A 27,692-nucleotide genomic window follows, 5' to 3' on the forward strand; every position below is an offset into this window, starting at 1 on the left:
ACCGACAAAACTAGTCAGAATGAAGCAGAGAGGATGATGCTGCCCGGCTTGACCATCTGCCCCCCACCCCGTGTTGCCCACTCTGACTGGCAGCAGCTCTTCGGGGTCCCAGCCAGAGAGAGGTCTTCCTTCCAAGCCACCTGCTGCTGCTACCTTTGCCAAGTGGAGATACAAGTGGAGGACTCTGCACTTCTGAGCTGAAAACTTCAGCACATAGTTTGACATACCACAGGCCTCTTAGTGGCTTGATTTAGGTGCACCACAGCTTCCCATACTAAACTGCGGAGGAACACAGTGGAAATGATGTCAACTGCATGGTGCCACTAGGGAATGGCCGTTATACGGCCACGTGTGCAGGGAAAGAGCTGGGAATGCCTATAGGTGCTTCCATGGAGAACTATGGGAGCCCCTTGACCATCAGTGTTTTACAGAAAGGATTCACGTGCGTGCTGGAACTTTAGGTTTTGCAGTATTAAGGTGGATTAAAGCGCTCTGTGGGCCTAGTGCAGCAAATCCACTTCTTAAAAATGTATGGGCTTCTCGCCGTTTGGACCATGATGAGGAAATGCATTGAAAAGTTTGGGAAGGACAGATGATGAATGGGAAAACATGCAAATACCCTGACAATAAGGAGATCAGGGTAAGTGCAGAATGAATGCTCGTAAACAAATCAGAACGAATGTTCAATAAAAAGCAGACATAGTCTAGCCACTGCATAAGCTTTGAGCAAGCAAAGGGGAATTAATGCGGAGTGGAGGAGCTATATCTCTCTGTCACTTGCCACATCCGTCTCCTCCTCTCCAGTTTGAATCTTTTTTTGTATTTCTTCCTCCCAATTAATTTTCTATGTGTCATGTCATTTTAAGAGTGTAGGCCAGAGGGCAGGGACTCTTAAGTTTTGTGATCTAGAAGCTACTCAGAGAGCCTTTTCTGATTAACCTTAATTATTTTCTTTTCCTTTTAGGTGACTTTTGCTTCATTTCAGGTGACAGCAGTTTTGCAATGAAAAAAGTAAGTAACCCACTTATTTCACATCACAATCTTCTGACATACAGCAGTGTCGGGAAAGTTCAGCCCCAGGGGCCAAATGCAGCCCTCCGGGCCAATCTCCCTGGCTCTCTCAGAGCTCTTCTCCAGCTACACAGCCACCACTAGCCATGCTTCAAGCTCTCCCTGAGCATTTTTGTCTACCTGGAATGCATCCTTCAACCCTGATGATGCTTCCCTAGATGGAGGATAGAGAGCAGTGTCCTAGGTGAATGTGTGTACAAAGGTAAAATTTGCATTCATCACCCCACCCACTTTTGCCTCTGGCCCCACCCATCACTGCCACATGCCCCTTGACCCCAAAAGGTTGTGCAGGAGGGACTGTTGCCCTTCAGTTGAACAAGATATCCCTCCCCTACGGCATGCTATGTCCTATTCAGCTGCCCCCTTTGTTTTATAGACACACACTTGCTGCTCTTATTTTAGATTATCACATTAGGCCTGTCCTGTTACACACATGGGGACGTGGGTGGCACTGTGGGTTAAACCACAGAGCCTAGGGCTTGCTGATCAGAAGGTCGGCTGCTCAGATCCTGACGACGGGGTGAGCTCCCGTTGCTCGTTCCCAGCTCCTGCCAACCTAGCAGTTTGAAAACACCTCAAAGTGCAAGTAGATAAATAGGTACCTCTCTGGCGGGAAGGTAAACGGCGTTTCCGAGCGCTGCTCTGGTTTGCCAGAAGTGCCTTAGTCATGCTGGCCACATGACCCGGAAGCTGTCTGCGTACAAACACCAGCTGCCTCGGCCAGTAAAGTGAGATGAGCGCCGCAACCCCAGAGTTGTCCACAACTGGAGGAGCAGAGCTTACCTGTCCCCCATATTTATTCAAGTTGGCACCCCTGTTTCAAAGTGAAGAGAAAAGGATCATTGTAGTACTCACTGTAAACCCCGCTCCCTCTCAAATATGAAGCAACAATAATCAAACAAGTTTGCTCAAGAGAGCTCCGTAGAGTACTCTGCAGAGTAGGCACTTCAAGGAGAATGGCCTAAGGATCATCTTCAAATGACCAGTTTAGTCCTAGTGATCCTAAAACTGCCCTGGAACCACTATGCTAGTGCTGCAGTGACTAACCCAAAGATGATAAGGTGATATTCAGAAATTCTACGTTTATATTCAGAAATTCTACGTTAAGTGCATTTCAAGTCACAATGGCATATAAACATAATGCTTTGCATGTTTCCTGTGTAGAGATGTACACAAACCTCAAGATCAAAGGCAATTCACATCACTACTTTTTGCATATTGGTCACAATGTGGTTTTTGTGTTGTTGCATTTAAAAATGACTTAAGTTCCTTTAAAAAAACAAAAAACTTTTATACATACTATGACCTCTTTGTTGTTCAACCTGTGTTTCATAGATTTTCAAAGACATGATAATAAACCCATTGGTCCAGTTTGGATGTAATATTTAACCTTTTGTTTTGCAAAAGAAAAAGAAATATGTAATTCACAGAGCAATTGAGCTGTTCTGCTTTCTTAGGAAGTGTTCCTGATAACCTGAAAGTTATAGCAGTTCTAAAGAAAAAAAAAACTTCTACATAATCACTAATTGTGTCACAACACATCCACAGTGCTACTTGCCATTTAGCTAAGGATGGTCAGGGTTTCTTGATGTACCACACTTCGTATTTTGTGAAACATTCAGGAGCTGTGATGCTATGGATTCAGCAGGTCAGTAGACTAAGAGCACCATGTGAGGGGCTATTTTAATTAGGGTTAAAGTGACCCTAATAGGTCCTTTAGGGCAGATAACACTCTGCACAGCATTGTTTCTTCCAGGAAAATTTCTTTCCCTTCTTGTTCTTTCTTACAAAGTGTGAAGCTAAATCTTGTCCTTCTGGACAGAAGTTTAAATTCTGGTTCCTGCAAATTCAAAAATACTTACTTTTGCTGATACACTATATGCTTATACTGTATTCAGATTGCAGTTATAGAGGACAGGATCCTTTCATGCTCTTTCAACCATCCTGCTGCTCAAGGCTGAGATGAATATTCCATTGGGTCCCCACACACAACCCCAAGTTCTGAATGGGCAGAAGAGCCAATTCTCAGGTAATGTTCTCAGTGAAAGCAACACCCGAACCATTTAGAAGGGCAACTGTTATTATCTGACAAGCAGCACTGTGTGTATTGCAAGGATTAATAAAGAAGGATTAATCAATAGAATTGTTGTAAGCATGGCAAAAGTCCAAAGTATGAGAAAAGGCCACCAATGTCACAACTAGTCATGCCCAGGAAAGTCTCCAAACCTCATTCACACACATACCCCTCTTGAGACCTAGCACCAGAAAACTTAGCTAAGTGTATGTCCTATGTAAAGAACTTAAAAATGTAAAATAGGAGTTATCCATAGCCTGCCATTTTGTAGAATGATTAAGAAAAGTTTGGTAAAGTTGTGAGTTGCTGTGGACATTTCAGGGTGCTGTGATGAAAACTGGTTGGGTTAAAAAAAAATTGAGGCAACTAACTTGAATCAGCCCTAAGATATAAAACAACAGCAGCCCATCATTCTGTTTTGATTGATTTTGAAGTCCTCTTCAGCCTTTCAGTCCCCATGGATGCCAAACACAAAAAGGGGTTATTGAGAATGCGCAGGCTAGTTCCATCCCCTAGATGCTGACACAAATGCCAGCCACATCTCCTGGCCAACACATGATCAAGAGAAGGTTTTGCTTCAGTTGCCATATTCTATGTATATACGTACCACGTGTGTAGATATGAATCAACTTAGATTCATAGCTGTAGTTTTGTCTCTAGTCTACTGCGCTAGGAAAGAAGGCAGGTAACATCAGGAGAAGTAGGTAAGAGGCCCAACCCTGGCATAGCTAATATAATGGGAAACCCAGATGGGCGGGGGTATAAATTTGTTAATTATCATCATCATCATCATCACCATCTCTTTGACCTGTCCACCTGTACCATAAAACCCTGTTGCCTGTGGCACAAGCTGGCTGCCCATGTCACAGAACAGAATTCTTATAATACAGTCCCTCTCATAGCATAAACTTTATTGATGTCATGTAAAAATCCAGAAAGAGAGAAACGAGTGTACAGTGGAGTCTTGATGAATCATAAGAAGGAGGAAAACTTTAAGCAAGTAACCTTCTGACTAACAAAATACCCTGCATTAAAGCTAGTTGTCAAAAGTGGGAGAAATCCACACTTTCCAAGACAAAAGCTAAAGTCTAGTAATTTCTCTTGGCTGCAGTAGAGTAAATCTTTAGAACTGGGCGGTGTCCAGTGGAATTACTGGAGTGAAACCAGGCATGGTTTGTCATCGGATTCCAGGTTTTGGAATGACAGTGCTTCAGTACATGATCTCTCTGCAAGTGAAGCAGATCTAGAAACAGTAGTTCATATCTAAATCAGAACCTGAAACTGAATGCCATTTAACTTTTATCTAAAAATACAGTGTGTGCATTTTGTCTGAAACAGACTCTGTAAATAAGAAATGACATCATATTAGGTTTCTAACATTTTCTAGAAACCATCCAAAAAATTATCATAACTTATTTTTTCAATGCATGAAACATTGGCCGTGGAAAGCACAATGTGGTTTACAACCATCTAAATATTTTTTCTCTATAATCTATGCAGTAAAGCACGGTAAAATTACAGTCCCAAACCTATTGATTAATAGTCAAATTTATAATTGTTTGCATTTTAAAGTAGGTGATATATGCAGTCTGATGTGTAATTAGTACAGCAAAGAAGCATTCTGTTTCAGTTCTTACGTTAAATAGCAAATTAATGTTTCAGAGGGGTCGCTGCAGTGACTGCTGCAAAGGCTGAACCGGCAGAAGTAGCATGAACTGATATTTCTGTGCTATGAAAATTGCTAAGTCTGTGTGTGTGTGTGTGTGTGTGTTTGGGAAAATATCAACCTGTTCTCTATTCATTCAGATGCCTCTTGAGATATTGTCACCAAACTTAGCATGGTGGTTCTCAAAACAGAGGAGGCAGTTTTTATCTATTTTTTTAATATGGGTGCCATTTTGAATCATGTTGGCAAACCAAAATGTTCTAAACTGGAAGCCTCTGAAGTTATCTTCACCCAGTTTGGCATTATGGTTTCAAAATGTGCTGATTTGGACACTCGGGCATGATGGAAAAGTGGGCTTTTGGCCTGTGGTTGGATGCTATCAGATGATATTTTGAATCAAGATGGTGCACAAAACTGTTCCAAACTGCAGTGCTTTTAACCAAATTTGAAAAGAAAGAAATAGGACTGTGCATAGGATACAGCCAAAGTTCAAAGCCCGAACCAGATCCGGCCAAACTGGGCAGATCTATGGTTCATCCAAATCGAGGCAGCTGTTGGGGGCAGAGCATTGCACAGGAAAGAGGAGTGGCACAGCCCCACACTGTGCTTTGGCTGCATGTGCCTGTTCCCATCAGAGGAGCACACACATGTAATCAATCTGAGCAGGACTGAACCCTCTGTTGAAATCCTGTTGACTATGGAGGTCTGGTTCAGCAGTGTTATGCACGGGGAAAGCAGTAGGAAAGCGGATTCCAGCAAGAATGAAAATGGGGTGTGCCAAGATTTCAGAGATTCTAAGGTGGGAAGACAAGACCCAACCCTTGGACTAGGGTAGGGGGTAGGGTAGTGACTTGCAAGGAAAGGAGAGAAGAACTGGCTACCACCCCACAAGTACTTCTGAATATGTAGAGTGCACTTTCCCTTCATCAATGGGCAGCCAGCAACATGTCACTATAATGTGATTTTTGAGGAAACTGCTCCTGTTTGAGATTATATGATTGCCAGCAAGCTTGATCACCCACCCCACCCTAAGATCTCATAGGAGTGAGGGATTTTGAGTAAGTTCATAACTTCAGTTTAAGTAGGTCATCATATTAGTGATAACTTAACCTACCACATCATGGGCTTATCACATCCCTCATTTGTGTCAGACTGTTGAGTAATTATCTGATATGACTCCTGAAAAGAATCTGGCTCCACCCAGGAACATTCTGCCGCTGGTGCAAAACAGGAGAGTCCCTATTGATTCAGCTTCAAATCAAATATTATAGACTGGGAACAAACTGTAACCAGTGGAGAAACACTTGGGACTGCCTAGTTAACCGTGCAATTCATGACAAAGTGAGAAAGCTTTGACAAATAGGCTGTAACAGGTTAATAGCTAATATTATAAATAATTACGTATAATTTCAACAGCTTGTAGCCTTTGTAGGACAAATTGTTATATAATGCTGACACAGCTAAGTGTTCTTGAAGTTTACCAACTCAAAAATATATCCACTTTCCTAAAAGAGAGGGGGAAATGAATTATATGTGATTTTTAAAAACAAAAAAAAAATTCTGAACTATTTGCTTGTTTTGGAAGGCATGCTGAAAGCTAGGGGCTTTGCATCACACCCTATATTGGCAGGACTTTAATCTGCCTTTTTATTTCTTCAGTTTTTGTTGTCATCACCCTCCAATTCCAGTTTCTTTTTCCAGGCCCCATATTTATCTATGAATTTAATATGGAGGTAGGAAACTGCTTTGGTCTCTTTCCTCATAGTTATAGTATTTAGAGTCAGACAGACATCCCTTCCCTACTGATTCAGTGATAGTAATGAACAAATAATGAAATTTAAGGCAACTATTGATAGATACATTCTTCTAGCAACTGGAAGGTTCTTGCATGAAAAAGAAAATCTGTGGTTGATAACGCAATCAGGACTTCATCTGAGCAAGAGAGGTTCATCAGAGCAGGGAATTTCTGCTGCCTTGTAATCAATTTCTGCTAGCCATGATGGCTATTTTCTACCTCCACTGTTGGAGGCAGTATACCTCTGAATATCACTTGCTTGGAATCACAGGTGGGGAGAATACTGTTGTGCTCATGTCCGGCTTGCAGCCCTCCATTGCACATCTGGTTGGTCACTGTGAGCACAGGATACTGGAGTGGGTGGGCCTTTGCCCAATCCAGCAGGGTTCTTCTTATGCTTAATACCTGAAGTCATAAATAGATCTAAGTACGTTTGTGGTATCTTTCTTCACCAGACTGGTAGCTACAGTATCATGATTGAAGAGCAGCTTCTACTAAGAAAAAAAAATGAAACTTCCACGATCCTAGGCACCTCCTCTTTTAAATGAATGACATTTGCTGACCAGGTAGCTGAAACAGATGTAAAACCAACACCCAGACACCTGAGATTCAGTTAACTCCGTGTTTCCCAAACTTGGGTCTCCAGCTGTTTTTGGTCTACAATTCCCACCATCCCTGACCACTAGTCTTGCTAGCTGGGGTGATGGGAGTTGGGTCTCTAGCTGTTTTTGGACTACAAGGTTGGAGAACACTGAGTTAACTTATCTGAGTTCTCCACTTGCATATGTATCAATAATATGACTTGCCTGCCTCTTATTAAATTTCTGTTGGACAGATTGGCATTCATTGGAACAGATTGGCATTTGATGAATATTCCTTGGGAACCTAATATAGGCTAGGGGACTTGCAGTTCTCAGTTTTATTCTCCAGCAAACTGGAATTCAGTCTGGCTCTGGCTCACTTCTGCTGTGAATTTCCTTGCAACATCACAATAAGTCTGCAGTTTGTGGCAACAGCAGTTGGTACTCAAATGAAATAGCACTGTGCAGTTTCTTCAAGGGGTACAACGTTTTGGATAATAACCCAATAGGTTGAGAATTGTCCCCAGAATTCCCTCTTTTCTTGTAAAATAATAACCTCTCATTCTTTACACGTTTATTACCTCTGGCTTTTAAAGTGTATCCTTAATGCCAAGCAAGAGGCAATTTGCAAGTTCCATGTTTTAAATTAGCTATGCAAATTGACAGCCTCCCTTTTGTTTGGTATCCAAGAGAGGTGACAGCCCTAAAAATAAAGGAGCTTCTATCAGGCCAGGGCCAAACAGACTGCAGCGTTTCTAACACAGACGCCAAGGTGCTGAAAGGTTGACATCATCCAGATTCCAGTGGATGGTACAAACAAGATTGAAAGGGGTGGGAAAGAAAGTTGCCAAAGCCTAGGAGCTCTGAAGATAATACCTGAGTAAAGCTCCTAGTTGTAGTAATAGTCCTTTATAAAAATTTGTCAGCATTTCTATTTTGCAAACATATTTTCATGGAGTTGTAGCTTGGCCATAAAAGTTTGTTCTGGGTGGAACTTGGCAAAGTGTTTTCATCCTGGAACACTTAGCATTCTGCAAATTCAATTTTTTAGGATCCAAGTTGCAAGCAATCCAGCTATAATAACTCAAAAAAGCTGTTTTGCTCTAACAGGGGCTTTTATCTTAATATTAGAAGCCAGATCCACAGCATGTTGCAAGACCCATGGTGACCACCCCACAAGTAATGCTGTCAGTTCTGTAGCACATCTACAAAATCCACAAACAGACAGAACTGTCTCTGCATGTAGATGGACAGCAATTTCAGTGGTGGACCTCTTCTTGATGTGTACATGTATGTGCAAAGCCCAAATAATATCCATCATTTTGTTGTCACAATGGTCCAAAACAACTTTCAGGCAGGTGATACACTTGCTATGATGTTGTTACATTAACTAATACAGCTAAATGGATGAACTTCATCAAGTGATACTAGCTTTTCAAAATCTCATAGTCACTGACACATTCAGCATCCTCTTGTCTCTTAGCAAACCCCTAGGTAATCCCACACCTACTTTGAGAACCATTGTGCTGGACCAACTGCCTCAACTGGTGCCCTGCAGGTGTTTTAGACCACAACTGCCATCATCACTGACTAATGATCATGTTGGCTGAGGCTAATGGAAGTTGTAGTCAAACAACACCAGGTGGGCACCAGGTTAGGGAAGGCTTTGGAAGATCATTTCAGGCACACACAAAAACCCAACTAATATGGTTTTCCTTCTGAAATTTTTAAGGGAAAAAATATTTTACATCTGTGCATAGTCTCTGTCATTTATCTGTTAATGGCAAATTCTAATACAATGCTCCATAGAGATAATAGCCAGGATCCAAGAGTTTCAGTAGGTGTATCCAAGGACTTAAACACGTCAAAGGGATTTTTAAAACTGTTTTCCTTTGAACAGCAGAAGCCACCCCATGCCAAATCACAAACTGCCTTTGAATCTTCACTCAGTCACAGAAGAGATTATCCACTTGGCATGACAACAACCCCAAAGCCTCTTTGAGTGAGTTTTAGAGTAGATCCCTCCAGTGTGAAGTCAGTAGCCCAGTAAATGCACAGGATGAAGCTAAAACCTGTACTGTACTGTAATTACTTCTGGTCCTGTGATTACATTTTCAGTGGAGAGTATCACTGCTTTGGAAAGAAAAATAACATTTTTCAACATAGTTTGAAGCAGAGAATGTGTACACATTACCAGCTTAAAACACAGCTAGGTGGTCCTTTGTCTCAATTCAGATCAAAGTTGGTTGGGGGGAAATGCATCAATACTACATTGTCAAGAAATAACAGGATAGATACAGATTTTGGCTATGTATGCTGCTTTCCAAACCAACAGTGGGAGCACCCTGGGTGCAGAGTAAATGGGAGTGTGAAGACAGCTAGAGTTCTGTTTGGTCATTTTTTTATCTGGCCTTCTCTCTCCATGTGTGGCAGTTACCCTAGTTCACTCCCAACCCCTGCTAAAAAAAAAAAAGACCCTGCCAACCTTTCTTGCCTGCTCACTCCTTTCCAGTAGTCAGAGCCCTGATCTGTTTTTTACCTTAACTCCTCCATTCACCTGCACATTTATTCCCCATTGTCTATTCCTTTTCAAACTATTTCCTTTCGCCACATAGGGCACATCCACACCATACATTTAAAACATTTCACTCACATTTAAAGCACATAGCTACCCAAAGAATTCTAGGAACTGTAGCTTGGTGGAAGCTGTGTGCTTTAAATGTGTTAAATGCACTTTAAATATATGGCATTGCCATGACCTCAATTTCCAGTGGACCTGCCTAGCACATCCTAGCTTTCCCCGCCCCCCCCCCCAAAATACTGCTCCTCTGACATGAAGTGCTGTGAGATTGTTCAAAGGGAACCAGCCTTCACTAAATTCCCCATCTTATACTGTGAGCCCCTTTTTCTTAAACATCATTCTCTACCTCCATATGGCTCTCCAGATATTGGACCACTGCTTGAATCACCCCAAATCATTGGCCACGCTGGCAGGGGCTCATGCAAGTTGTAGTCCAGCATCCATCTTTAGGCTTTAGGTTCTCCTTTCTTGGTCTGTTATCTTTTCTGCGTCCTTCCTTTAGCTCCCTTGGCTCTGTATGTCCTGTCCATTTTGCTTCCTGATGCCCCACAACCTCTTCCCAGTCTTTATCCTTGTTGTGTGTTCCATTTTTTTTCTCACACAGCTGACAATATCTGCTTCCTTCACAAAATTTGGACTGAAAGCTCTTCATTGGCCAGGCCAACTGAACATTTCATGGCACCACACTTCTTCAGCAGTCAGGTCCCAACTACATATGACATTAACATAGAGGGTATCCAACATTAGTCATACTCAGAGGAGACCTGAGTATGACTTAATTTGATATCACTCGTAATAATTGCAAGGGTTTTAAAAAATCATTTTGCAGTGAAAACTCTGGCACTGAGGGCCAAACTAAATAGAAGCTTTACTGAAAGCCCCTCCTATGGCCCAGTCCCAATCACACATAACTTGCTGCTATTTGCATTGGGAGAAAAGCACCCATTTGGTGCAAGTAGGTACTTTCCTTCCAATGCAAATGGAATGTGGATTTGGACTGTAGCAGATACAAAGGGTTAAAGCCATTTTCATACATCCTGCCCCCAACCCTGGATAGGGTCCCGCAACAGCTGCTGTTTGCATGAGAACACCATGTCTGATTTGGTCCATGCTATCAGAGGTTTCACTGCAGCGGGCGCTGTGAATTGTATAAGACATTGTAGCAGTGATGCCCAGCAAAACATTCTAAGATGGTACAACAAGAGATTTGGTAACAGTTGGGAGGGGCTGTTAAACATGAATTTTGCACATATATGGTGATCTTGTAAACAAAAATATAACAGACTGGAACCATTTGCATGCAGGAGATCAGCTAGACTAACGATAACTCAACTGAGATAATTTCAAACTAATATTCAGATTTTAAAATGACAATGTATAGTGAGCAATTAGTCAGCTATTGCTAAACTGGTATTAGCAAGAAATTTGGAGACACAGAAGACTCTTGAAGATTTGGGTCAAAAGACAGTAAGCCAAAGAATACAACAAAAAATGCTCTTATTAATCTGGAAACAATTTGTGAATTAAAAAAAAAAAAGCTATATGCTGAATTTCTTGTATTAGATCATGTGTTGGCTTCACGTCTTAAAACTGGAATTAACATGAGGGAGGAGGCACAAGTTCAAATTGGGAGTGCTGAAAACTTATGGAACAGTGTGGGTTGTGCCAAGCTATGCTGAGTGACATTGTGTACATCCATTAAACAGCTCAGCCAGCCAAGTCTGTACAAACAAAACTTCACATGTATTGGCTTCTGTACATTAAAAATGGTGCTGTGAATTAATACAGAAGGTCAAATGAGACATGGCAAAATTGGGTCATGCCTAAGTTATTGTCACTCTTCATGTTTTGGCACAAATCAATAGGACCTAAAGTTACACATTTTGCCTGCAAAGCACTGCATCTGGCTGTTCCCTCTTCCCAAGTAGACTTAATTCTCACTAGGGGAAAAAGCAGCTAGAGTCTACTAGTTTGGGGGCAACCAGCAGCGGTGGGGAAAAGATTCACTGCAATTCATAGTGATGTAAAATCACATGCTTTATGTGAATTTATTGCTGTGTAACCCTCAATTCTAGTTTGAATTGGTGTGCAGCTATCAGTTCTAGCAACCTCAAACCTAGGTTAGGCTCTTATTATAAGGTTTGCCAGAGTCTGATACGCTATGAACAACTTATGAAATGCCTTTCTTCATATATGCCACAGCTTGTCAGTAGCAATATGCATCTGTGAAATGGATATCATTAATTTCTAAAATAAGTTTTATATTAAAAATTAAACATTAATAAAATTATTCTTTTATTAAAACTCTTTATTTAAAAACCATTGAATGTTTTCCTCAGTATAAATGACTCAGTGTAAGGAAACCTGGGGTTTTTTTAATAATTGAAGACATGATAAATTATGCCAGTGAGAGCTATAAACAGTAGAGAGACTACAGTTTTTTGGATAAAATGAAATGATCAGGACTAGATTCCAAATTTCTCAGAGTTTAACATTTTTCTTCTCTTTGTGGTGTGTTCATGTGTGTGTTCACTTTTGGTCTTGAGTCACTGAAACTCAAGCCTGTCTTCAGAACACTCAAAGCCGTTTATAACTTTCTATGCCAGATGATAGAACCAGATGCATATATCAAAAAGGGCAAGGATTTTATCCTTTCAACAGCTTAGGGAAGTGGTGGTGCTACAAGGTGCCAGTTCTCACATGATGGTATTGCACTGACATGTCACATTATGCTGCTGTTCCTCAATACTCTGAAAAGCCCTTGTTTCTGTTGGTAGCACCGTCACTATAGATATTTATTTGTCATTCTGTTTACAAGCCCATTTGTCTCTTCCATATTTACTAGCTCCTGCTATTTTATGTGTACTTCTAAGCTTACACCGCATTGTGTGCAAGGTCACTGAGTGGGAGAGAATGCAGTGTGTGAGTGTGTGTGTGTGTGTGTGTGTGTGTGTGTGTACTTTAAAAAAGAGTTCCCATGCTCTTACTAACAACTTCAACCTGTAGCTCTTCATAACTTGTGCAACATTTAACATGGCCAAGTTTGCTACTAAAGTTTGGGTACTTGGATCAAGCATTTAACTGTAATATTTTGCTATCAAAACTTGGTAATTACTATGTGTGGAAAAAGATGCTGTGTAGTGCAAAAATGATACAACCACTCAGATATTAGAAATATGGTTTATGAGCTGTGTCCTTTTGAACATTGCCTCCTAGCCTGTTCTGTTCCAGACTGTTGCTCTTTATAACTCTAAAACTAATTACTAATGGTGTTTTAAGGTGCTACCACTTCAGGCAATATGGTGCTGCTACAGCCACAGAAATCTGGCTGATGCTAGTCTGTGGAAGCAAATTGTCTCCATGTACTTGGAAGAGTTGTTTTTTTGATCACGATGGGCTCCTGCTGAGATTTTGTTCTGATTAAGTCAGGGGATCCATTGTCTGCAAATCTAAAGCAGATTTTGTTTTGCCAGTAATAATTCCAGGGAGAACAACAAGATTTGGTATTAAGTGTAAATTCATGCCAAGAGACAACTGATGAAGACATTTATAGTTTGTCATAGTTGGACAAGGACCCAAGTTTGACCAAAGGATATCACACAGTTTATTTACATTTAGGTACAAACATGAACTAGTGGGTTTTTTCTTCCTTCCTTTGCTACTCATAAAAACAGCCCTGGTGAATTAAGCGAAAGATGCATCGAGTCCAGAATCCTGTTTTCACTGTGGCCAACCAGCCAAATGCCCATGGGAAGCCCCCAAGCAGGGCCTGAGTGCAACAGCACTCCCTTCATGTGTGATTCCCGGAAATCTGCTTCCAACAATGGAAGAATAACATGGCCAACATGACTAGTAGCCATCAATAGCTATTCTCCATGCCTAAAACTCTTCTAAAGTCATCTAAGCTGGTGGCCATCACTACATCTAGTGAGAGAAAATTCCATAGTTTAACTATGGTGTTGTACAAAAAAAAAGTGCTTTCTTTCTCTCTGCCCTGAATCTTCCAACATTCCGCTTCATTGCATGATGCCAAGCTCTAGTATGTTGCATAATCTTTTACACATCTATCATGCCCATCCTTATCTGAAAATACAACACACTGTTTTGCTACACCAGTCAATATACCACACTGTTCTTATTTGTGTTGCGGTATTTCTGAACACCAATTCTGCCACACTTACTCATGACAAGTGCCTTTCTGAGTAATCATACAACACCACGCCCCCCCCCATCCAGAGTTAAAATCATTGAGTTGGGTGAGGGGTGTAGACCATCTAATAATGTCTTGCCCAACCTGATGCCCTCCAAATGTTTCTTTCTTTCTAGGAGGATTAAAGACTTTTTTTTAAATGAAAGCTCAGAGTCTGGGGCTCCTGCTAGGGGTACCAGTGAAGGCCTTTGTGGGCATCACGGCACCCCTAGGTGCTGGGGTGGCAACTCCTGCACTCTTCCCTGACACAGGCACTGTACATTTTTTGGGAAAGGCTTAGCATGAAAGACTGACCATCTAAGCTGTATCTTCTAAACAGCCCTGAAAAAAATACAGAAGTGTAAAATACAGGCACAATATATTCAGCTGTGCGAATACAGGCACACCAAGAACCATAAAATTAATGTCTGCCTTCTTAACACCATTTCTCCTAGAATAATTTTAAAACATACAGTTAAAGAAGAAGTCAGAACTAATGCACAGCCTATCTGGAAAGCGCACTTTTTTAAAAGAATACAAGTGAACAATTATGAAAGTCCCCAATATAAATGTGCTCTTTTTTATTTTCTTATTTCACTTTTATAAATATGAGCCAAGGCCAGTTTGGCTGGTTGTGCGCAGGCAGGCAGGCCTACATAAGTGGGCCTAGAAGACAATATTTTAAGAATCTTACTGCTTTCAAAATGTCAAGGACTTATTTGTTTGTTTTCAGCAGTGCTTTTTTTCGGGGGGGGGGACGCAGGGGTACGCATACCCCTAAACATTTTGTGAATCTAAGTTTGGCCTCATTTGAGGGGCAGTATTTCAATATGAGCAGGAAAATGAGAGTACCCCTAAACATTTTTTTAAGGAAAAAAACACTGGTTTTCAGTATCATTGAGCTGGCATTGCACAGTGTATATGATCACCAGCTCTTCAATGTACACAAGTTAGCTTTAAAGTAGCAGTGACAATATGGAACACTTAGGAATTCTTATAGTAGCTGTAGTGTTGTGACAAAAGATTTTGTTTTATTGAAACAGTACATTTTGGCTGTGATCCAGATAAACATAATAAAGTGGAAAAAATAGCATAATGTATATAATATTGGAAACGATCCATTTGATTGTCAAAGCTCCTGTGCAGTATTTGTGGCATGGTTTTAAAAAGTATTTTTAGAGGATGGATGGGAAGTATACATTTTGTTAAAAAATCAATAGTCACTCATGGCTGAGTACAGGTTTTTATTAGGCAATCACCTCAGGCAGCTGGTTTGGGTGTGATGAAATGGCAGCAAGTTGTTAGTTGTTTAATTTACTTTTATTATAATTTTATTGCCAGGGCGGGAGGCAAGGTGCATGTGTGATCCTCTGCTGGCCTTAAGGTACTGTGAACCTTGACTAGGAATGTGGGTCTACCCGAGTAAGTACTGAAATATAGGATGTGTCCATCCCTCGAGCCCTCAATCCACAATGGTTTGTTGCATCATATTTGGGCAGCTAGATTTTTAACAGCATGATTTATAGAAGAGAAAGTTGAGATTTGCATTAGTGAAATTGTAAATAAGAGTTTAGTATGTGAAAGACCGAAATCCTATACCCACCCCAAAATGGGGTGTCCTGATTGAATCGGGACAGTTGAGGGACACGACACAGAACTCAACAAAACTTGCTTCTGGGTAAACATGTATAGGATTGTGCAGTTTTCATTTTTCTGTACCATGTTCCAGCTTAATTTATTCCTATACCGACCCCACAAAGCCATGAACAATATATAGATATAATAGAACAACAATTTCAGCTATTTCTGTGTGAAATACTGCCAATGACATATGGAATTTCAAAAAGCAGGAAAGAAGCCACCAAATTGGTTTATCCAGGGGAGCCTTCTGCAAAAGTGGTATGTATAGGCCTCACCCTTAAAGCCCAGATATACAACAAACCAAAGATTCTGTCAAGTTTTTATTTAGTTTGCAATTATGTACACGGACACTTGCAAGCCCTGTGCTCTTTTGTTACCAAGTGTGACAAAGCAACACTTCAACAAGATTTTTTTTAAACTATAATTTATAGTTTAATCTTAGCCACAGATTGCATATTTTTCGACATTCTTCATGTGCAGTGACGTAGCTTCAACACCTGCATCCATCAATGCCACAAATTCTAATTATGTAACTGACATTAGCAAGATGTTCAGACAGAACAAGGAACACCCAAACATGACTGGACAGGATCTGCTTGAAGACTTGAAGAGCTGCATTTAATTGCAGCAGGCAAGGCTACTTTGTTTTTTAAAATATATTTGCTTGATTACTAAAAAGTATTTCCCATTTACAACATCTGCTTGAACACAAAATATGTTCAGTGATATTTTAAACATTTCTTTGTGCATTGCTTATTACTTGCTGGTAATTATGCATTAGTCAGTGTACAATTTCATCGTTCTCCAGTCAAAATAATTTCCCTCATTTCAACTGATCTCCATTACTAATTGACTGTGCTTCCATGTTTTATTCCCAGTCACCCTCAACAGAAATGCAAGTGATCTTGGATTATGTGTATTCTGTAAATCATTTATAAATTTATATTGCACACAGCAAAGCTCTCTAACCACACAGTATAATGGGCTGCATTTTAAATTAAGGTAATGGCACAAAACTTAGCTTTTTGTATTGATTTGAATGTGACTAAAATGTTAATAACATTTTCCAGAGCCCAAAAATCCACGTGTACAAAACAAACCATACTTGGCACTTGCATAGCTGAGGGGCCATGACAAAGAAGATTCTAGGTTTTATAGATACCTGCCACACTTCACTCAGCAGAGCAGGGGTGGCCTAAGACATTTTGGCACCTGAGGCAAACCTCCAAATGGTTGCCACACTCCTTCCAGGGAAGAAGGGTTGAGTGACGATCTACATCAGGAACAAGAGAGGAATTAAGATCTACATCAGGATTTGCTGCCCCTGTGAATCCTGTCACATGAAGCCTCAGGGGTGGGTCATCCATTTAAAAAAACCATCCCCTTGAATAATCTCAGTTCAGAGTACAGGTGGGGAGGGACTGGAGAGAGGGATGTTGTTATGCTTGGAAACTGAATCCACCAATAGAATAAAACAGTAAAGCTATATCTGGGCTGTACCAGTGGTATGTGGCTGGCCTGGATGCTTTTTTAGAGGGTGGGGTGAATGGGGACAATTGCCCTGGACCAAAACCAGAATGAAAACAATGCTTCCGGCCTTAACTCTGATCTTGTGCCAAGAATAATAGCACCCACCAGTGCCCATAGAGAGTTTACCTTAATGATGGATCCTGTGTTTATTTTCTCGTTAACTACATGAAAGGTTTGGTGAAGTAGGAGCATAAAGGTTTGAGATCTTACAGACTGTTAGCAGCTAGAAGGTTATGTAGTGAGAAATGGAGAGTTTTGGCTGTACCATCTGCAAATAGAATGGCTTAACAAAGTATTGGAGTTTGGCTTCATGGCCAAGTTAACAGATAGATTCAGGGAAGAAAAACATTGAAATGTAACTTTATGGCAAATTGGATTGATTTTATTGAATAAAGTAACGCCACCCAGTCTTCAAGCAGTGTGAGGCTCCAGGGTTTCCTAGCGCTTACCCAGGGTTTGGTTTCCTTAGAATGAGGAACAGTGGAGACGGATGTCTTTATGATATATGATTTATTTACACAAAAATGCAACCTGAGCCTATGATGGAGGGACTCACAGCATTTTCACCCCAAGAGGGTCTTGCTTCTTCCATAGCCACAGCCTTGGATTCAAACAGAAATCAAGCATGGCTCTCACTCTGCAGCTTCTATCTGCTTCTCACTCTGCGCTCTCTTTCTCTCTTTCTCTCTCTCTCTCTCTCTCTCTCTCTCTCTCTCTCACACACACACACACACACACACACACAACTCTGGCTTTTGTCTTTCTCAATACCAGCCAGGTGAGTAAGAGGTCCCACCCATTCTTCCTTTCTTATACTAATGACCTGTATTTAGGGCCGTTAACTCACCAAGAAACTTCCCTGTCTTCTTTAACAGTGGAATCTCCTAAACTCACGACAACACATTCAGCAGTAAACCCTAATGTAATGGGTTTTGAGGTTATGGTTTACAAGTTTTTGATAGTAGGGACATCTTTGTTAATGGTAATATGTAGGCAACTCCACTGGAATATAGTTTGATTATATAGCTACTAATTATAAGCTTAATATGATTATATATTAATCAGGGTAATTTAAATGAATAACCTCCAACCATAGTTTCAGCTTCTATCTCTATCTCTCTTTGAAAGCCTATGTGTATTGTGGTATTATACAGGATGTATAACAATGTTTATATTTTGTAACATATTGCAAAACTCATTTAAAATGGGAAGAAAAAGGAAATCCATTTCATATTGCTGCTCTTTTGACCTTTTGCTCCAGTTGTCAAAATGGCCCCTATTTCAGTATGCAAACAGCATAGCAAAGCTGGGGGTGAGGGCATATCAGTACAGTGGTACCTCAGGTTACATACGCTTCAGGTTACATATGCTTCAGGTTACAGACTCCACTAACCAAGATATAGTGCTTCAGGTTAAGAACTTTGCTTCAGGTTGAGAACAGAAATCGGGCTCTGGCGGCGCGGCGGCAGCAGGAGGCCCCCTTTAGCTAAAGTGGTGCTTCAGGTAAAGAACAGTTTCAGGTTAAGAACGGACCTCCGTAACGAATTAAGTACGTAACCCGAGGTACCACTGTACTGGAATCAACACAAAAATATCACAAACGGGCTTGCAGCAATGAGAATTACAAAATAACTATATGGCAACTATATCCTACCCCTTGTCAGTCAGCCAATGAAAACCCTTTCCAGAACAATAACAAGTCACAATTCTGGCCGTAAAACATCAGTCATTATTTAGCCAGTTGGAAGTTGTATGTCTTCAGGGCTTTCTACAGGGCTTGAAGCCTGCAGGCCTTGCATAGATCTGCTGACAGGGACCTGGGGAAAGCTAGTTCAAGGGAACAACAAGGAAGTAAAATAGGTGACAGCTTATCCAATCCTATACTGTACACACTCTCATAAAGTCCTTTGAACTAAATAGGTTTTAATTGAGTAGACATGCATAGGATTGGACTAGAAACGTTATTTATCTACAGTATATTTAATGCCACTCTTTTCATAGAGCACTCAGAAGAGTTTATATCAATGAAAGTACAATACAATAATCACAAAACATAACAAAAACTAAGAAGGGAATACAATTTAAAAAATCAATGCAACCCAGTTTAAAAACAGCAGAAATCACACATTCCAATACAAACATTTTTAATTTTTGTCTAAAGGACAATGAAATATTTGACGAATCAAACTTCTAGCATTGATTTCACTTCCTTTAGCTTGGTTTACTGATGAAATAAAAACTTTCTGCCTTCTTTCAGTTTAGTGTTTTCCAGTTTTAAAGTATGAGATGCAGACTCTGTGCACAAAAAATAAAAATAAACTCAAAACAAATCTCAGCACTTGAAAGTTTCCTTTGCTTACTATAATCATGTAACCACAGAACAAAGAGATGATCTGAACCATCTGCTACCAAGATTAGTAAATTTACCAGAATTCACTAAGATCTCTTTTGTGCTTAACTTTAATCCTATCAGCAGCTATGTATTATAGCTCAGCAAGCTGTCTGTTTCCACAAAGGAAACCTAAACAAAAAACAAAATACCCTACTTGGAAGAAACTATTAAACAGCCGAGAATGGATGAGTATACAAGATTCTATCCTGAAGAATACAATATTATGAAGAGAAAAAATTAGATTGGGAAGGTCCCAGCTTCCATACTCAGCATCTCCAGATAGGGAAGGGAGAGATCTTTGTCTAAAAGCCAGAAGAGCTGCTGCCAGCCAGTGTAGGGAATACTGATCTAGATGGACCAATGGTCTAACTTGACATATATAATCATGGTGCTGCTACTATATCATATCTATCCACCAAAAATCCGCCATGTTGCTTCAGCTTTGGGAAGATCAGTGCTTTTTCGGGGGGGGGATGACGCAGGGGTACACATACCCCTAAACATTTTGTGAAGCTAAGTTTGGCCTCATTGAGTGGCAGTATTTAGATATGAGTAGGAAAATTAGAGTACCCCTAAACATTTTTTGAATTATGGTGTTGGAGGAGACTCTTGAGAATCCCATGGACTGCAAGAAGATCAAACCTCTCAATTCTTAAGAAAATCAGCCCTGAGCGCTCACTGGAAGGACAGATCGTGAAGCTGAGGCTCCAATACTTTGGCCACCTCATGAGAAGAGAAGACTCCCTGGAGAAGACCCTGATGTTGGGAAAGATTGAGGGCACAAGGAGAAGGGGACAACAGAGGACTAGATGGTTGGACAGTGTTCTCGAAGCTACCAACATGAGTTTGACCAAACTGGGGGAGGCAGTGGAAGATAGTAGTGCCTGACGTGCTCTGGTCCATAGGGTCACGAAGAGTCGGACACGACTAAACAACTAAACAGCAACAACAAAACATTTTTTTAGAAAAAAAGCATTGGGGGAGATCATGTATCTTTAGATCAGGGGTGGCTAAACCATATTTATTCATACCCTGGTCTGGTTCAGGCATTGCTCTAAATCGAGTTTAATTTGATAAGAACTAGTTGCACCAACTATTGGGCTTGCACGCGCGCACACACACACATTTTCCTCTTCCAGAACAGCCACAAAGAAAAGTTTGCCTCCATTTTTTGTAACCATAGCTGTTGCTTCCATTTTTTCTAACCGCAGCTTCTCACAGCTTACAGTTCTCCTTTCAATGTCAGTTCCCTCTTGCATAAAAATAAGTTGCTTAATAAAATCTGAATTTGTTAATGCTATCTGAATTTGCTTGTCAGTGGGCGTTTGCTACCTACTGTTTACACTTTAAAAAATGGCCTTAATATATTCCTGCCTTGCATTAATCTGTCTATGGTCATGTTTTTGGGAACTGCTTAAGGAGTTGTCAATCATTAACTTGAACAAACCCAGAAAAAGAAACTAAAAGACGGTAGAAAGGATTGTGCTTTAGGGCAGGCACAGAGCTTCCACATTCATTCAGATCAGTGGAAGTATTTCTATTGCTGTAGAACTTAGGGCAAGCACAGCTAAAGAATTATAGGCGAGGGAGTTCTTTCTGGAATTAGCCCTTACAAAGTGTTACATGCATATACTAATCCTGAGTAAATTTCTGTTGTATACTGTCTATTCCCCACCACCACGACCAGGGAGTTGGTGGTAGGCAGGAAGGAAAGCCATAATAAAGGCCATTTATTAAGGCCATCTTAAGGATGAAAGATATGCGCCGTCTCCCACAGCACGAAGGCTGAAGGGCGCGTTGTTGTCAAATTTTGAGCTTGCTTACCACCACCAGCAACAACAAGGCAGTGTGCGGCCTGCAAGTTCCATGTCAAAGGAGTCTTGCAGTCCACTTAGTATGAAAAGTTGGACCAACCTGTGTTATATGCTCCCAACTTCTCCAACTGATGGGAAATTCCATGGGCACCACAACCCAAGTTCTTTTCCGCACCACTGGAAAGTGGTATGCTTTAACACCCTCCACCTTTTCATATCACTTTACAATTTTAAAAAGTCCTTATGAAAATCCATTAGCAAATTTCTCCTAACATACACATTTTTTAAGAAAAAAATTCACATACACATTTCAAGGGGTGGCTGTGTTTTGGTTCATATAGTTTTGGAACGTGCATATTAGGGAGTTGTGTATTTACATGCAAATAATCCGATTTCACCCCTCCCTATTTAAGTGCACACAAAGACACACCCCTCTGGAAATTAGATACATTTTCTCATGACTCATGCATTTAATTTTCACTGAAATGCATCAGCATTCTACCACTAAAGTTCTGTTTGATTTATGCAAGTCCTCAGCGGGGAACTCTGCAATAAACACTCAAAACTTACTATAAAAATAGTTTATTATAGGGATATCAGATTTTCTCTAAGACAGCTGACAGATATGAAATATGCTTGCTCCACTGTTTGTACAGTTTCAGGAGATCAAGATTAGCTTGGGCCTGAAGCAAATTTACTATTGAGCTTTATGTATTTGCCTTAGAACTGCTGCCCTTGAGTTACATTTACAGTTACAGTTGAACTGGGAGATGATGCGAGCACCGTTTCTCTCCTGTAACCCTACACCCCTGCCTATGCTAAAGAACAGAACATGAGATATACCACAAAGTAGAGTCACAAATAGAGTGGTGGTACTGTAGATGGAACATCAGAAAAAACAACAGACAAAAGATGCTACCATTATCCTCATCTCATGATTCAACCATGAATTAAAAGGCAAAGGAATAATCTCCGAGTCCCAAACTATGATGTTTGCCAGTTTTTGCTAAAGCTTTAAGAAACCAGGATTTTTAAATTGCTTCAACTAAGGTTAGATAATAAAACATGTCGCTAATAAGGCTGCAAGTACTTCGGTTTAACTTGAGGGGGAAACACACACGTACACACAAACACATGTATTCCCCATGTGCAGAGTTCTTAATCCAGGCAGCGTATCTGTTTAGGAAGTTAATACTTGTTGCACAACATAAGGGAAAGAAACATATACCCGGTACAGTGGTACCTCGGGTTAAGTACTTAATTCGTTCCGGAGGTCTGTTCTTAACCTGAAACTTCTTAACCTGAAGCACTACTTTAGCTAATGGGGCCTCCTGCTGCTGCTGCTGCTGCGCCGCCAGAGCACGATTTCTGTTCTCATCCTGAAGCAAAGTTCTTAACCCGAGGTACTATTTCTGGGTTAGTGGAGTCTGTAACCTGAAGCATATGTAACCTGAGGTACCACTGTATTTTGTGCTGTTCCACACATAATCAGACCCTTGGAAGCAAATCTCACTCCCTCTTGTGTACCTGACCGCCATTCTCCTGACCACCATTCTATGATGAATGGATTCTGATGAAAGGCGAATGAGATTCCTAAACCTTATGTGAGAAGGTGGTAAATTCAGCAAACACATTTTTTCTCCCTGCAACATAGTGAGCTGTGCCTGCCAGAATCCTGTTTCCTACACAAAGAGGCAGGAGGTCACCCAATTTATTGAAATGCCAATAAATATTTGATTTTTTTTAAAAGCCTTTCTTTTTGGCATGGGTTATTTAAAGAAGAGATATTTCCAAAATAATTTCTTCATTTCCCTTCCACTTTCTTGACTTTTTTTGTTTTTGAAAGAAGATGCTCAATTAGCGTTTGCAGTGACTTCTGAAAATGCTGACATGTCCATTTTATCATTATTTATGATGTTTTTAAAAACTAGAAGCAAACTGCCCTGCTAAAATATAGAATTGGTAACATTTACAAGACAACTGGGAAAGCCTGATAAACACCAGCGGGCTACTGCATGCATTGTCTGAAATGCACAATCCCCCTTTTTGTCAATAGTTGGTGCTACTTAGCCTTTGAGATAGCACCTCTTAAATCAATACATCCTTTTTAATTTTTAATGTCCCCCTGCCATTAGCTCATTCTCATGTCCCCTTTTTATTGCTTATCAAAGCAATTGGCTATGACCTTGACATTTTTTCTGTCTCTCTTCCCTTCCCTGGTTTTTGAGCAAAGCTCGTGTTTCAAGCACAGAAATCCCTTTCCAGTGATTTGACAACCCTCTTCCAGTCTGATGCTTTCAGGTGTGTACAGTGCATTGTTTTGCTGAAAGGCAGCTTTACGGTTCCCAGGATAAGGTATATAAAGCCTGGGTTATGGGGCTCTTCACAATCCCATTCTTGTCATATGTAAACAGCCAGTGGCATATGATCAGAGACACTTTTGTTTCACCATTACTGCAGGAAAGAAAGAAACCAAGGGCTGAGCATTATTTAATGAGATGACATGGCACAAACATGTGTTCCCCTCTTATTAATTCTTCTCATTCTGATTTTCTCTGAGGAAGTTTGGGGAAATGGTCCATGTTTTCATCTCCTCGATTGCAACAAGTCAGGATTGAGGCTTTTATGCTTTTCAAAAGCTTATTTCACACTCTCATGTTTTCAGGAATATTAACACAGTGTGTGTGTGTGTGTGTGCGCGCGTGCGTGTGAGTGCGCGTGCAGGTGCACACACATAAACAAAATTTGCATAAACAAGGATCATAGAAATGATACACATAGGTAGACCAAGTCTTCTCATGTCAATTGCTTATCACAAAAAAACAGCAAATTTGCAGCAAAATCTACAACATATTCTTGGTTCGTGGATTAGTTTAAACAAAAACAAAGGGGAAACAGGATAGAACAGAATTAACTCATAACATTCAGCATCACATAGCTAAACACCTAATCACTTACCCTTGTAGTTGTGCTTAGTTAAGTATGAGTAATAGTCATTTTCTTCTTTGTCCTCATTAGTCTTCAGCCCAACAAAATTCTAGATGGAGCCATCACAGAAATAGTTTCAGGAAGCATCGTGGGAGCTCTCTCTTTTTCTGCTCTTTTAGAAATGGCAGCCATTTTTTGTCATGCTGTGCCATATATCAGCAATTTTGTGTTATGCCACACACCCTCACCAGATGTTTTGTGACTGGCATCCAGAGCACTTTCTCAAAATTCCAGATGTGCCCACATACCCAAAAGGTTTGGTGACCCCCATGACTTTTTTTATTTGTTGACTGTCAATGGACTCATCAAGCCTTTTTTTCAAAAGTCTGTACCTTCTGATTTCAGAAACATGTTTTTACAATTCCAACGAAGAATCTAAATGGGTAGATTTAAGAAATTATGGACTCTTAGTGAAAGTACGTTGCAACAAGAAAGGAGGAAAGTGTTCATCATGCTCTCATGAGACAAATTTTGGCTCAGAAGACCACTTTTGGAACTGAGTACAGAAGTGTGTGTGGCTGAAAACATGTATTGGATTCGTTACAACTCTAGCTTGGAAAATTCTGGCTTCCCTAACAAAAGGAGAGAGGAAAGAAAATGGAACTGGGGGGGAAGGCAGCCCGGAGAGAAAAATGTAACTCCTTTCCAGCATTTAGCACCTTCTCAATTTTCCTCAGTGTCCATTGCTCCATGGCAAACATAAGACCTTCTATCATTATAAATGCTTCCTTAGGAAAATTATACTGCTATAGCAAAGGTAGAGATCCCAAAACTTGCTATACAGTGAGCAAAGATCCACCCACTATAGGCTCAGAATCAGGGACATTGGCTCCCCAATTACTGGCTGGGGTTGGTGGCTGGCGCTGTGGCAAGTTTGGGTGTGGTGTGCTGGGGGCGTCTCAGAGAGAGGCACTTCTGCTGCAAGGGATTTGCAGCATTGGAGAGGGTCACCGCCACCTCTCCAATTCCACCCCCAGGTCAGGCTTGACTGGGGGAGGGGGTAGAGCTGCAAGTGATCTCAGCATTGGAGGGGGGGGTGCTGCCACCTCTCCACTGCCTGTGGCCAAGTGGCAGATACACCCTTCCCTCTTGGCTGGCCCAGGGACGGCCATAAAGAGAAGGAGCTGCTGCCACCATCACCCCAGCCCCAAAAGTGCAACTTCCCTCGATGAGGGAACTGTGGTGGGGGAGCCCCCTCAAAAATGTGCCCAGGGCAGTGGCCCCCCACCCTACTCCACTGCTTAGAATGTAAGCAAACAAATATAGTGTCCAAGTTATGCCTGTGTTGCAGTACTTGTGAATGAATTGAATGAGCTTTTCAGTGGATATTGAGAGGATATTCCTTCCAGATTCTTAGGAACTTAGCTCTATGGGCTATCTAGGTCAGGCATAGGCAAACTCGGCCCTCCAGATGTTTTGAGACTACAATTCCCATCATCCCTGACAACTGGTCCTGTTAGCTAGGGATGATGGAAGTTGTAGTCCCAAAACATCTGGAGGGCCGTGTTTGCCTATGCCTGATCTAGATACTGTGGAAAGCAAATTAAAGAAAGGAATTTAATAAATAAGAAATTATGGCAAAAGACTTGTGATTAATCTGACTGAACAAGCCATAGACTTCATTTGCAGGCCTCTTTGGTAACAGTTATTGCAGCAGAAAAATATATTTTCTCAGTGACCATAGTGCAAATTAATTCCAGTTGAGTGTTAAGCCCAGGTTCCAACCTCTTCTATAGAAAATTATTAATTGCTTGCTGTGATGACTTTGTTCCATTATCTGCTGATTAAGTCTCTCACCTTCAATCAATCAGTCTTGGATTGCTAGTATTATGGAGTTCTTGAATATTTTTAAAAATAAAAATGATTTAGATAAATATTTAGCCACGGTTCCTTATGGGATTATAACAACTCTACATTTACCTGATTTAAGGTCCAAATGTTTCATTCCTTAAATTAACATTTTAATTTTAGGAAATAAAATATTAGATTTCCAAATATAACAGCTTAGCATTTTCATCACTCAAGGGGTCTCCAAATGATTGTGTCAATTATCCATGATTCCCTATGTTTCCTAAGGCCACCAGCAATTCAATAAGAAAGTTCCCCAAAGGTATCAGCCCCTAGGATTTGCCATTTTAACAGGTCAGTAAGCCTAAATCCTGCTAGAAATTGTATGTCAATGACAAAGGCATTAAAGTAAGCTTCTTTCCTTTATATTAGCCTCTTTCTGCCAAACACAAAAACCAAATCACGCATATGACCTGCCAAGTGTGTGAGACGCGATATGATTAGAAACAGACCCCTGGTTGTCATGGAAGGCCTCAGCATGTCCCAAGTCACACGTAATGGGAAGGCCTCAGCATGTCAACAGACCTGTGGATCCTCAACAACAGCCCCAAACCATCCCTGGCTCCGTCAAAAAACCTATTAGGCCACAGAGAAGCTGTAAACCACCAGAAACTGCATTCAGTCTCACATATCTAAAGGTAAAGGGACCACTGACCATTAGGTCCAGTCGAGACCGACTCTGGGGTTGCGGCGCTCATCTTGCTTTATTGGCCAAGAGAGCTGGCGTACATCTTCCGGGTCATGAGGCCAGCATGACTAAGCCGCTTCTGGCGAACCAGAGCAGCGCACGGAAACACCATTTACCTTCCCGCCGGAGCGGTACCTATTTATCTATTTGCACTTTGACGTGCTTTTGAACTGCTAAGTTGGCAGGAGCAGGGATCGAGCAACGGGAGCTCACCCCGTCGCGGGGATTCGAACCGCCGACCTTCTGATCGGCAAGTCCTAGGCTCTGTGGTTTAACCCACAGCACCACCCACGTCCCTGTAAACCACCAGAAACTGCATTCAGTCTCACATATCTAGCACCAAGTATATACTCTTGAAATCAGGCCATTTGTACAACCTGTCCTGAACCTTGGTGTACCTAGTGGCAAGTCCTGATAGCACACAGTCCCAAAGGCAACACTAGAGTGTAGTCAGACAGTCCAAATGGTCAAATACCAGTCCAAGTCCAATACAACAAGCAAGGTCCAAAGCCAATTCATAAGGTTAGGTTCTCACCTCTGCAGAAAATCCAGGGTTGGAACATATGGGGTCAGTCCCAAAGTCACAGTCCTGTGACATTCCCAAGGCAACCAAGCAGTGGTCTTGAGTTTGCTCCTACTGAGCAGCTATGCTTCTCCTCTTGATGAAGCATGTGACCCTCACCTGCCCTGAGCTTAATCCAGCTGAGTGACCACAAATATCCTTCCAGACCTAACGAGTCTCATGATCTTCACCTGGTCTACTACTGAACTAGTTCCCTTGCCTGCCTCAGTCTCCTGGAGTACACTTCCTGCAAAGCCTCAGAGTCTGCTGTG

At 41.1% G+C, this 27,692-nt stretch overlaps 1 long non-coding RNA gene across 1 annotated transcript; it reads left to right on the forward strand.

Moving 5' to 3' along the window:
• Nucleotides 1-27,692, forward strand: LOC310762037. The gene is made up of 3 exons (XR_014547818.1): nucleotides 1-640; nucleotides 965-1,011; nucleotides 27,587-27,692. It is a non-coding gene; the product is annotated as an uncharacterized lncRNA (long non-coding RNA).

The sequence above is a fragment of the Podarcis filfolensis genome, assembly GCF_964270895.1.
Source record: "Podarcis filfolensis genome assembly, chromosome: 4".
Lineage (NCBI taxonomy): Eukaryota > Metazoa > Chordata > Lepidosauria > Squamata > Lacertidae > Podarcis > Podarcis filfolensis.